General features: G+C 45.9%; 1 long non-coding RNA gene across 1 annotated transcript in view; it reads right to left on the bottom strand.

Annotated features, from left to right (window-relative positions):
* Positions 1 to 545: 545 nt before the first annotated feature.
* LOC140429733 (uncharacterized) overlaps positions 546 to 13296 on the bottom strand; it is a 56201-nt gene continuing 43450 nt past the window's right edge. The window contains exons 2-3 of the long non-coding RNA XR_011949178.1: positions 6075 to 6165; positions 546 to 3413 (exon numbers count right to left, since the gene is read on the bottom strand). This is a non-coding gene — a long non-coding RNA (uncharacterized lncRNA). The remainder of the gene's footprint in view (positions 3414 to 6074; positions 6166 to 13296) is intronic.

Genomic DNA, 13296 nt, shown 5'->3' with positions numbered 1-13296 from the left:
TGTTTTTTTCTCATGCGATTGCAGGACAAATATTGACCAGGACACTGGGGTAACTCCTCCTGCTCTTCATCAAAGCAAATAAGTAAAGTCGAGATGACTGGTGGTGATTTAACTTGAGGATTGTCACACCTCAGACGAGGGGCAAGGTTGAGAAGGTGGAAACTTCCTGGAGAACCTCAGTCATTCAGGGCATTGAACCTGTACTGTTGGCCTCGCTCTGCATCATGAACCAGCTGTCCAGCCAACTGAGCTAAACCGCACCCCACTTCATCAAAATAGTGCCGTTGGATCTCCTGCACCCATCCGAATGGGCAGATGGTGACATTTCAATCCAAAAGATGGTACCTCAAGATTGCACTGTCAGCTCCGATATGTGTGCTCAAGGCCTGGAGTGGGATTTGAACCCAGACCCTGGCGACCTCGAGGCAAGTATGCTACCAACCTAGCTGTGGTGTTCTTTGTGATGCTGTTTTCAGGATGGATGTTGTAGTGTTCACAAAGACCACAGAAGCTAAGTTCATTAACAAAGCTAACATTTACTTACACTACTTAAATTAAGCTCAACCACTTACTCCTAAAGTAAATAATAATTATAGTAATCTACACTCTACTAACACTAATCTCTGCACTCACTAGATCTCTCCTATGCACTCTACTCCAGCCTTCACTCTCTTCCCAAAGTCTGAGAGTCAATGCTTTATATAGTACTGCATCGAGCTCCATCTAGTGGTTAATTGTAACATGATATTAACTCTTTGTATACTGAACATTTCTATAATGTCACATCCCCCTTTCTTTGAATCTTTTCTGACTTTTTTTTACATACATAGTCTAGAATGTGTTCATACAGTTCATGCATCAAGTTATCACATATCATGATTATAATTGCAGAGTCGTAGATGTTTAGTGTCTATAAGTTTAAATGATTTGGCGGTTTTCTAATCCTTCTTGACCTTCTAAATGTCATTTCAGTGTCATTGGAATTGTCTCTTGTATTTGATAACAAAGCTGTAGGAAAGACAATGGTGGAAAACAAATTGTCCTGGTTAGTTGTAGTTGACTCTGGAAATTGCACTGGCTGTTTTACTTTCAATAATGCTCATCTGTTTCATCTGGTCAATAATGCTCATCTGTTTCTGCGAAACAGTAGTCCAGCTGCAGTCCTTTTCTATTAGATTTCTCAAAGCAGTTGTTCTGCTGGACAGATTGGGAATAAATTTACCTCGGAAGTTAACCATGCCTAGCATCCATAGTATTGCTTTCTTATCATTTGGTATTGGCTTCTGACCAATGGCTTGAATCTAGGCTTGATCAGGTTGTACTCCTTCTTTGGATATGACATCTCCAAGAAATTTAAGTTTCTGGATTCCAAATTGGCATTTTTCTTTGTTCAGCTTTAATCCATAGGAATTTATTCTTGTTCGGACTTTCATTAACCTCTCACAGTTTTCTTCCTGTGTGTTGAACCATATTATTACATCGTCAACATATACACGAACACCTGGTATTTCTTCAATGATGGTTTCCATCGCACGGTGGAAAATCTCGGAAGCTTCTATGATGCCAAAAGGCAATCGATTAAACTAATAGCAGCCAAAGGGAGTGTTAAAGGTACACAATTTTCTGCTTTTACTATCAAGACATAGTTGCCAGAATCCCTTGGAAGCCTCTAACTTTGTGAAATACTTGGCATGTGCCATCTCTGCAGTTATCTCTTCTCTCTTAGGTATGGAATCGTGTTCCCTTTTTTGTTATTGTTTAAATCCTTGGGATCGATACAGATTCTCAAATCCCCATTCGGTTTTCGCACACATACCATAGAGCTTACCCAGTCAGACGGCTCAATCACCTTTGAAATGATATCGCATTGTTGCATCCTATCTAATTCATCCTTGAGACGGTCTCTCAGTGGCGCTGGCACTTTTCTGGCAGCATGTATGACTGGTTTAGCATCATTTTTTAGTTTAATGCTGTAGGTGAATGGTAATGTGCCCATTCCATTAAAGACATGCTTGAATTTGCTTAGTATTGTTTCAATTCTATAATTTAGCGAACCATTTAAAGTTGTGGCTGTGTATATTCTCTGTACCAAATTCAACTGAATGCATGCATCTACCCCAATTAGTGATGACTTTGTCGTATCCACAATCTCAAATTCTAATGGTATACGAATGTCACTGTTCTTTACCGTGAGGTAGCAGGAACCTTTTGTCGCTATTGTGTTCTCATTGTAGTCTGTTAATCTACCATTGGCTTTTGTAAGTTTTGGAAGCCTGCCTACTTTCATCAAATCAGTTTCTGTTATCAATTTCGCATGAGCGCCTGTGTCCAACTTGAATTGCACATCAGACCCAGTTACATTAAGCATGACAGTCCAATCTTTAATTAAATCAGAGAACTAACATTTTGTTTTATCATTAATGTCCAGTGCATTAACTCTTGTTATTGCTTTAATCATGAAGGTATCCTGTAGAGTAAACTCAGAGGAATCATCATTGGAAGTAAAAATCTTTTTCTTCAATTCCTTCTTTTTTTATGCTCTGAACATTTATAAATCTTTGGAATGACCTTTTTTGAGTTATTTGCCGGTATCGCTGAAGTAAAATGGCATTGTGAGGCAAAATGATTAAGTTTGTTGCATTACGAACACTTTTTCCCCATCGCCGGACAATTGTAACTATTGTGGGCATGGCCAACGCTTGTGCACGTCATGATGTTGCTGACGTCACACTCAAAATGGCTGCCATGTGTGGCGCACTGTTTTCTCAACTGCACCACAGAGTCAATGGCACCGACCACGTAGCTCGGGTTCATGCCTTTTTCTTTCGTTCCACATACTCGTTAGTTGTTTGCTCACTGGCTTTGCACAGGTTTAGGGCTTTCTCTAACGTCAAAATTGGTCTTTTTAATAATCGTTCTTGCAATCGCTCTTCAAATATACAAAACACGGTTTGATCTCGCAAAACTGAATCCATTACAGAGGAAAAATTACACAACTCCCGCCCGGAGCCTTAAATCAGTGACAAATGAGTCAAATGATTCTCCTTTGAGCTGCAGCCTTTTTGCAAACATATAGTGCTCGTATGTCTCATTGACTTGCTTTTTGTAATGAACATCAAGTTTCACCATGACCCGTTCTGGGCGGCATGGTAACAGTGGTTAGCACAGTTGCTTCACACCGCCAGGTTCCCAGGTTCGATTCCTGTTTGGGTCACTGTCTGTGCGGAGTCTGCCTGTTCTCCCCGTGTCTGCGTGGGTTTCCTCCGAGTGCTCCGGTTTCCTCCCACAGTCCAAAAATGTGCAGGTTAGCTGGATTGGACATTCTGAATTCTCCCTCTGTGTACCCAACCAGGCACTGGAATGTGGCGACCATGGGCTTTTCACAGTAACTTCTTTGCAGTGCTATTGTAAATCTACTTGTGACAATAATAAAGATTATTATTATACTTTTTTTAATCCTCATTGTCTGTGAATTCAAATGAATTAAAACATTTAAATGCGTGCGGACCTGCCAAATTGAGGAGGAGTGTGATTTTTCAGTGATCAGATGATTTTAACGTGAAGGCAGATAAAAAAACTTCAAATTGCTGTTGGAAATTTTTCCAGTTTAAGGTTAGTTTACCGTCGTCCTGAAGTGTTCTGGTTTTTTCAGCCCTTTTATCTTACTCTCAATAACTTTTTGCTGGTTCTGAGATCAGTGTAGTGGTGTGATGATTTTATTTCTTCCTAAAATTTAAATTTTCTTTCTGTACTCACCGCTTACTTTCAGGAACACATAACCTGGTACCATGTGGTGTTCTTTGTGATGTTGTTTGTGTCAAAGACCACAGAAGCTAAGTTCATTAATGAAGCTAACATTTATTTATACTACTTAAATTAAGCTCGGCCACTTACTCCTATAGTAAACAATAATTATACCAATGAGCAGCACGGTAGCACAGTGGTTAGCATAGTTGCTTCATAGCTCTAGGATTCCAGGTTCGGTTCCCGGCTTGGGTCACTGTGTGTGCGGAGTTTGCACATTCTCCCCATATCTGCGTGGGTTTCCTCCGGGTGCTCTGGTTTCCTCCCACAGTCCAAAGATGTGCAGGTTAGGTGGATTGGCCATGCTAAATTGCCCTTAGTGTCCAAAGGGATTGGGTGGGGTTGCTGAGTTACGGGGATGGGATGGAGGTGTGGGCTTGAGTGGGGTGTTCTTTCCAAGGGCCAGTGCAGACATGATGGGCCAAATGGCCTCCTTCTGCATTGTAAATTCAATGAGCTATGACTAACACTAGTCTCAACACTCGAACTCTAATTGTACTCTATCCTCTCTAGATCTCGCCTATACACTCTACTCCAGCCTTCACTCTCTCCCAGAAGTCTGAGAGACACTGCTTTATATAGCATCTCGCTGCATCTAGTGGTTAATTTTAACATGACTTTGTATACTGAACATTTCTATAATGTCACACTAGCCACAGCTGACTCCAAAAAGAAACCTTTAAAAGTTAAATGATTAAAATGGTTCCACCACCAACTGACTGATATTCCACATTTTCCACTTTCTTTTGAAAATTTTTTAAACTTGGAGTACCCGATTAATTTTTCTCAATTAAGGGGCAATTTAACGCGACCAATCCACCTACCGTACCCATCTTTGGGTTACGGGGGTGAGACCCACGCAGAGACGGAGAATGTGCAAACTCCACAAGGACAGTGACCCGGGGCCGGGATTGAACCTGGGTCATATTATCCACTTTCTAATGCAGGCAGCCTCTCCCTTCAGGCTGGGTAGACCTGAGGATGCCGGTGGATAGGGTTGCTAACTATGGTCGGATGTATTCCTGGAGGTTTCACCATATGACTCCCGAAGCGTGCCCCGCCCCATCCTGCATCCAGGTGGTTTTCGCAGAGGCAGGATTACAAGGCAGCAATGTTACCCACCCAGACGTGCTGGTTGCTGAATCAGACTGATTAAGAGCTTAACTGAGCCCAAGGGTGTGATTTAACAGACTTCAAACTAAGATGTCTTAGTGGGGTGTTTCATGGCGGCTGTAGCTCTGCTGGTTTTTTTTCTGGCCTTGGGGAGTTTCTCACCTCCGAGGCCGCACTTAGAGTGATTTCCTGCTGGCAAAGTGATCCCGCCAACAGGAACAGCTGTCCGCAGATCGGGGCGCCATTTTGATCAGCAGTCCTGATCATCTCCTCCTCCTTTTAGCCACTCCAAGCTTTATCAACCTCCTCTCACCTTCCCCCATCCTAACCCTTCTCCAGGCCCCTGGAACCCCCCCCCCCCTCCACCCTCCAATTGGCATGGGCCTGACCCCTGGAAGAGCCTACCTGGCACCTGAGTACCTTGGCACTGCCAGCCTGGCACCATGCCACCCGGGGACCACAGTGCCAGAGTGGCATGACCAGAGTGCCAGGCTGGCAGTTCAAAGGTGACCAGGTGCCAGGGGAAGTCCCAGGGTACCACCCTGCCCTGCCCCTGACCATCCTGCAGGCTCAAATGGCCTAAGAGACTGCCCCCAGGTTCCGTTCCAACTGATCCACGTTTGTGTGGACCAGTTCTAAATTGCACCCTGGCGAGGTCTCCCAGGTGTGGTTGTTGAATTCTGGGCACCAGGTGAATCTGCCGTCCGGATGTTTAGATGAAATGTTAGGCTCATGTAAATATTCACATCTGCATCTCGCTGGGTGGAGCGAGTCGGGTGACTCACGATCGGCCTGGTGCTTGGCGTGGAACCCGATATGGGGCTCTCGTGCAATTTGCTGAATTGCGCCCCAATTAAAGGAGGGCAGCTAAATTTTCCCAGCCGGGGTCCAGGTTCCCACAGGCAGCGGGGATCAGTTTTGATTCTGGAGGTGACTTCCTGGTGCCAAACCAGGTGCCCAGTGCTATTGACAGGTGGAGATGCCCTACCTGCATACCCGAGTGCAGGAGCAGCCACAGGTTGCCCAGTAAGGGGGTTTCCCCTCAACCTCCATCTCCTCCAGTGTTGACCTGGCTCCAGGAACTATTTTTTAATCTAAGATTTAAAAAGAAAATTTGGAGAGGGGAAGCTCCCACCTTGAAGCATCCTCTCACTTACCTTTCATTGCAGCCTCTGCTCCTTTCAAATTGATTGACCCTTGTTATCCACCCCTGGGTTAGTGCATGGTCAATTCCAGCCCTACATGACCCTGTCGTAACACAATTGAAATTAATAAATAATTCTTGGAAAAACACCCAAAGTCTTTGGCCCTTAGCTGCCCAATAACTACAGTCACCAGGTTTGTAACGTTAAACACAATTAATTTTATGAATAACAGTAACTATAATTAAATAGACAGCAAATACAATAGGTTAATTATTATCTAATTCTTAACCTCCCCCTTTAACTCGCCCCCACCCTCTACACACACACACACACACACAAGACAGACAGATATACATGGAGGGGAAAACAGGGGTGTAAAATAATAAGTAAAATGGATGATTCTTTGTTTCAGATGGTTGTTTATTCACACATCTTCCTTCAATCTCGGCTTTCAGTTCAAAATTTCTGCTTTCAGTCTGCAATGATTTTCACTGTGGATTCATTCAGGTCTCTGCAGTTTCAGAAATACAGCAGCCATACAGCTTTTCTGGAGGGAAAGGAGAGAGAGAGAGAGCAACTCCTTTCCTCTGAGTGTCTAGGATCTGACTGCGCTTTCCTTAGTTCTCTGAGAAATCATTCCACTCGGGTAGAATCCAATCACTGCCTGTTACCGGGCAGAATACGACCTTTTGGTCAATTCATTGACCACCAACCAACCAATCGAACCGAGTCCCACAGATCGCTTGGGTGGCAGAAAGTCTGAGCTCTGCTGCTCGAAGACTAGCATAGTATTCTCCTTTGAAACTCTTGCGTTCCTCACTACCACTGCTCGACTTAAAGGTGCATGTCCATTAAGCATCATGGATTAAAATGTTAACGGCAAAAATAAAGAAATGGAAAATAAGGGAATCAACAGGGAGGACTCATACACCCTTTAACTCCAAGAGCTTGTCCAACATCCTTAATTGGTTGGCGAATCTGCCTCCAGGCTGTGGGGCCTGGGAAATCCTAAAGAGTGGTTCTTTTCACTCCGGGGGTGGATTTGACACCTGGAAATAGTTCTGACCTCTGTTTCCTACCTGAGAGAGTAAATCTCTCCCTCTGTCTCCAAAAAGCTCTGCGATATCAGCAATAAAACATGGTAATGCCAATAAAGTTTACCAGTTTGTCAAGCTTCAGGGCATCCAATCTCAGTTAAAATAGCAGATGGAAGAATTTCCTCGGAGCTGTTCAGTATGCATATTATTAATATTAAACAATACAGTTTCAAACTCGATTCCATGGAGCTGCTGGGAGCAATGAAATCTGTAAATTATTCTTCGGCAATAATCTCTGATTTCTCCCTGAGAGGGTGTAGAACAACAGAGGAGGCCAGCTTACTTCACCATTCAGGGAGTGGCGTGCGGGAGGAAGAAACACTATTGATCTTAGCATAATGAAAAAATATAATCTTAGAATTGAGAGAAAGTCGATATTTGCAAATTGGCAAATTCCCTCAGGTTTGGTTTCCTAAATAAGTCCCCTTTTCTTATATACATTGATTGACTACTAGAATGCTGCAACTATACACATGCTCTGAATTTTAATTTAACTCCTGTACAAGGCAAGTTCTGTGCTATTACTTTGCTAATGTATTACAGGACTATAGGAGACTTCATTATTGATTAGACTGCAGTGGGACTAATCACCGGTTACCAACATTATATGTTAAAAAAAAGCTGTAGGTAATTCAAACTAAAATAACAACATCATCTTATAAACTGTTTTGGCTATGAGAAATCTCTCTTGAGGTGTTTTAGTCACACGCTTTGTCATTCTCTGAATGGTACTCTGTGTTAATTTCTAAATTCTTTCAGACTCTAGTCCCTGATTCAGTATTAAACTATGCCTTTTTTTTGTACGCAATTAAAGTAAGTATATTCCATCAAACAGAGTCTGTTCTTTTTAAGATTGCAGCTACAATAAAGCGACAATGTATGTTTCCCGAGTGCTTAATGGTGCAGGAGCAAGCGGTGGAGATCAAAAGATTCCCAGTGTCCGATCACCCTGGGCTGTGAGCATTTCATTTGTCCCAGGCAGGACACTCCGGCGTTGATGCAAAATGTGCTTAATGTTCTGCCGTGAGACCCCTGTTAGAATTTCAAGGGCACAGGGTCTTTGCACAGCACAATGCCTTCCGCAGTGGAACAGCCAACTGACACTTGCCGAGTAATCTTGCTCTCTTAGGGACGATGGAAATGTGGGCAGGGGATGGCAGGCTGACAGTGTGTGTGGAACCATTGTATAGTTCAGCACTTCCGAGGAAAAGGAGGTGTGTGGGAGATTGGGAAATAGACAGCGGTAATATTCCGGATCCTTCTTTTGTATGGGCGTAAGAGCAGATGTTGTCATCACAGGTTTTAATGTCAAGTACTCTGACCAATCCAATATCGTGCTCGAGACCAAGCCTAACTGCAGGATGTCCCTGCCCCCCTGAATGTTCCCATTGTTCACCTCAGAGTCCTCAACCTGTGCGATCCCAGGCTCATCCTCAGACACATCACTGGAGTCATCCTCCATGGCTTAGTGGTCCTGCCTCACTCTCCTCAGCCTCCACTGGGTTCCTTCTTGTCAGAGCGAGATTGTGCAAATGACACCTATGAGACAGTCACGCTCTGGGGGATACTGCAATGATTCCCTCGGCTGGGTCAAGGCATCGGAAGTTCAACTTGATGCTACCTGTGCTCATCTTGCCTCCTCTTCCTCCTCCCCCTCTTTTCCATTTCTGAGGAAGTCCCACCAGCAGAGTACACTGTCCCCATTTGAGCAGATGCAGAGGAGCAGTGCCTTACAAATGATGGAACACTCTCCTCTAAGTCTCAAGGAAACCTTCGAGGGAAGTCTAGAAATGCTAAAAGTCACAACTCAAATACTGAACAATAACTCAAGCTAAACTCTATTCTCAAATAGCGATGAACTCTTTACCACAGAGAAACTGCGACTGCTCCAGCGACCTTTTATCCCACTCTTAGATGATGAGAAAATCATGGTAGCACAGTGGTTAGCATTGCTGCTTCACAGCGCCAGGGTTCCAGGTTCGATTCCCGACTTGGGTCACTGTCTGTGCGGAGTCTGTACATTCTCCCTGTGTCTACGTGGGTTGCCTCTGGGTGCTCCGGTTTCCTCCCACAAGTCCCGAAAGACATGCTATTAGATGAATTGGACATTCTGAATTCTCCCTCTGTCTACCCGAACAGGCACCGGAGTGTGGCAACTGGGGGCTTTTCCCAGTAACTTCATTGCAGTGTTACTGTAATCCTACGTGTGACAATAATAAAGATTATATTATTATAAAATAAACGTAATGGGCGCCCATCCATTTTCCCCGTACAACAAGGCTAAAATTCGCAGGGCAGTGTAAAATCGCTGTCTATTGGACCTTTTGTGGCCTTAATTGGCAATTTCATTGTTGGTGTGTACATATCCGTTTCGCGCACATGCTCGCCAACCTTGAAGATGTGCGCGATGATGTTGGGAAACACTCTCAATGACTGCTCGTGCGATTTTATGCGTTTCCGGATTGGGTGCGCACCCGGCACTGACAAAAAAAGTTCTGACCATGGAGTTGGAGCAGGATTAATGTCCAGAGGGGGTTTTGTAAGTTGGAGGTGGCTCGTAAAGGTCTCTACAGATGGGGAGGTCCAAGTTGCTGCAGTAAATAATTATTTTGCTTTTTGTTGTTGCTCCTTGTCAGGAGAGGTGATATATCAGAGCACTGGTAACTATTAAACAGGGACAGATCTTGAATTCCAGAGATTATCGATCATTACACAGTCAATGCATTTGGTGTGACGGCGTGAGGCACAGATGTGCAACCAGCTGTCAAGAAGAGAGATGTGGGTTAATACAGTGGATAACCAGCACCCCGGATAACCAGCACCCTGGGGAAACAGCACCATAGGGAACCAGCACCCTGGGGAACCAGCACCCTGAATAACCGGCACACTGAATAACCAGCACCCTGGATAAACAGCACCCCAGATAAACAGCACCCTGAGGAACCAGCACCGTGGGGAATCAGCACCATGGATAACCAGCACCCTGGGGAAGCAGCACCCTGAATAACCAGCACCCTGGGCAACTAGCAGCCTGGATAAACAGCACCCTGGGGAACTAGCACCCTCGATAATCAGCACCCTGGGGAACCAGCACCCTGAATAACCAGCACCCTGAATAACCAGCACACTGCGGAACCAGCACCTTGAATAATCAGCATCCTGGGGAACTAGCACCCTGGAAAAGCAGCACACAGGATAACCAGCACCCTGGGGAACCAGCACCTTGAATAATCAGCACCCAGGGGAACAAGCACCGGGGAAAAGCAGCACCCTGGTAACCAGCACCCTGGATAACCAGCACCCTGGAAAACCAGCAACCTGAATAACCAGCACCCTGGGGAACAGGCACCCTGGATAACCAGCACCCTGAATAACCAGCACCCTGGATAACCAGCACCTTGGATAGCCAGCACCCTGGAGAACCAGCACCCTGAATAATCATAACCCTGACTACCCAGCATCCTGGATAATCAGCACTTTGGATAACCAGCACCCTGAATAACCAGCACCCTGTGTAACCAGCACCCTGGATACACAGCACCCTGAATAAACAGCACATTGGATAAGCAGCATCCTGGATAACCAGGAACCTGAATAAACAGCACCTTGAAGAAACAGCACCCTGAATAACCAGAACTCTGGATAACCAGCACTCTGAATAACCAGCACCCTGAGTAACATGCACCCTGGATAACCAGGAACCTGAATAACCAGCACCCTGAATAAACAGCACCCTGAATAACCAGCTCCCTGAATAACCAGCACCCTGAGTAACCAGCACCCTGGATAACCAGCACCCTGGATAACCAGCCCCCTGAATAAACAGCACCCTGAATAACCAGCATCCTGAATAACCAGCACCCTGGATAACCAGCACCCTTGACAACCAGCACCCTGAAAAACCAGCACCCTCGATAATCACATCCTGGATAACCAGCACCCTGAATAACCAGCACCCTGGGGAACAGGCACCCTGGATAACCAGCACCCTGAATAACCATCACCCTGGATAGCCAGCACCCTGGATAACTAGCACCCTGGATAACCAGTACCCTGGATAAACAGCACCCTGGATAACCATAACACTGACTAACCAGCATCCTGGATAATCAGCACTTTTGATAACCAGCACCCTGAATAACCAGCACCCAGGGTAACCACCAACCAGGATAATCAGCACCCTGAATAACCAGCAGACTGGATAACCAGCATCCTGAATAACCAGAACCCTGGATAACCAGCACCCAGAATAACCAGGACACTGAGTAACCAGCACCCTGGATAACCAGCACCCTGGGTAACCAGGAACCTGAATAACCAGCACCCTGAATAAACAGCACCCTGAATAACCAGAACCCTTGATAACCAGCACCCTGAAAAACCAGCACCCTGGATAATCACATCCTGGATAACCAGCACCCTGAATAACCAGCACCCTGAATAACCAGCACCCTGAAAACCAGCACCCCGGATAACCAGCACCCTGAATAACTAGCACCCTGAATAACCAGCACCCTGAAAACCAGCACGCTGAATAACCAGCACCCTGAATAACCAGCACCCTGAATAACCAGCACCCTGGATAACCAGCACACTGAAAAACCAGCACCCTGAATAACCAGCACCCTGGATAACCAGCACCCTGAATAACCAGTACCCTGGGTAACCAGCTCGCTGAATAACCAGCACCCTGAATGACCAGCACCCTGGATAACCAGCACCCTGGATAACCAGCACCCTGAATAACCAGCACCCTGTGTAACCAGCACCCTGGATACACAGCACCCTGAATAAACAGCACATTGGATAAGCAGCATCCTGGATAACCAGGAACCTGAATAAACAGCACCTTGAAGAAACAGCACCCTGAATAACCAGAACTCTGGATAACCAGCACTCTGAATAACCAGCACCCTGAGTAACATGCACCCTGGATAACCAGCACCCTGGATAACCAGGAACCTGAATAACCAGCACCCTGAATAAACAGCACCCTGAATAACCAGCTCCCTGAATAACCAGCACCCTGAGTAACCAGCACCCTGGATAACCAGCACCCTGGATAACCAGCCCCCTGAATAAACAGCACCCTGAATAAACAGCATCCTGAATAACCAGCACCCTGGATAACCAGCACCCTTGACAACCAGTACCCTGAAAAACCAGCACCCTCGATAATCACATCCTGGATAACCAGCACCCTGAATAACCAGCACCCTGGGGAACAGGCACCCTGGATAACCAGCACCCTGAATAACCATCACCCTGGATAGCCAGCACCCTGGATAACTAGCACCCTGGATAACCAGTACCCTGGATAAACAGCACCCTGGATAACCATAACACTGAATAACCAGCATCCTGGATAATCAGCACTTTTGATAACCAGCACCCTGAATAACCAGCACCCAGGGTAACCACCAAACAGGATAATCAGCACCCTGAATAACCAGCACCCTGGATAACCAGCACCCTGGATACACAGCACCCTGAATAACCAGCAGACTGGATAACCAGCATCCTGAATAACCAGAACCCTGGATAACCAGCACCCAGAATAACCAGGACCCTGAGTAACCAGCACCCTGGATAACCAGCACCCTGGGTAACCAGGAACCTGAATAACCAGCACCCTGAATAAACAGCACCCTGAATAACCAGAACCCTGGATAACCAGCACCCTGAATAACCAGCACCCTGATAACAAGCACCCTTGATAACCAGCACCCTGAAAAACCAGCACCCTGGATAATCACATCCTGGATAACCAGCACCCTGAATAACCAGCACCCTGAATAACCAGCACCCTGAAAACCAGCACCCCGGATAACCAGCACCCTGAATAACCAGCACCCTGAAAACCAGCACGCTGAATAACCAGCACCCTGAATAACCAGCACCCTGAATAACCAGCACCCTGGATAACCAGCACACTGAAAAACCAGCACCCTGAATAACCAGCACCCTGGATAACCAGCACCCTGAATAACCAGCACCCTGGGTAACCAGCTCGCTGAATAACCAGCACCCTGAATGACCAGCACCCTGGATAACCAGCACCCTGGATAACCAGCACCCTGGAGAGCCAGCACCCTGAATAACCAGCACCCTGGATTACCAGCACCCTGGATATCCAG

This window comes from Scyliorhinus torazame, chromosome 1 (assembly GCF_047496885.1).
Source record: "Scyliorhinus torazame isolate Kashiwa2021f chromosome 1, sScyTor2.1, whole genome shotgun sequence".
NCBI classification, from domain to species: Eukaryota; Metazoa; Chordata; class Chondrichthyes; order Carcharhiniformes; family Scyliorhinidae; genus Scyliorhinus; species Scyliorhinus torazame.
The sequence above is the reverse complement of the archived record's forward strand: the minus strand, read 5'-3'. Positions and strand labels throughout refer to the sequence as shown.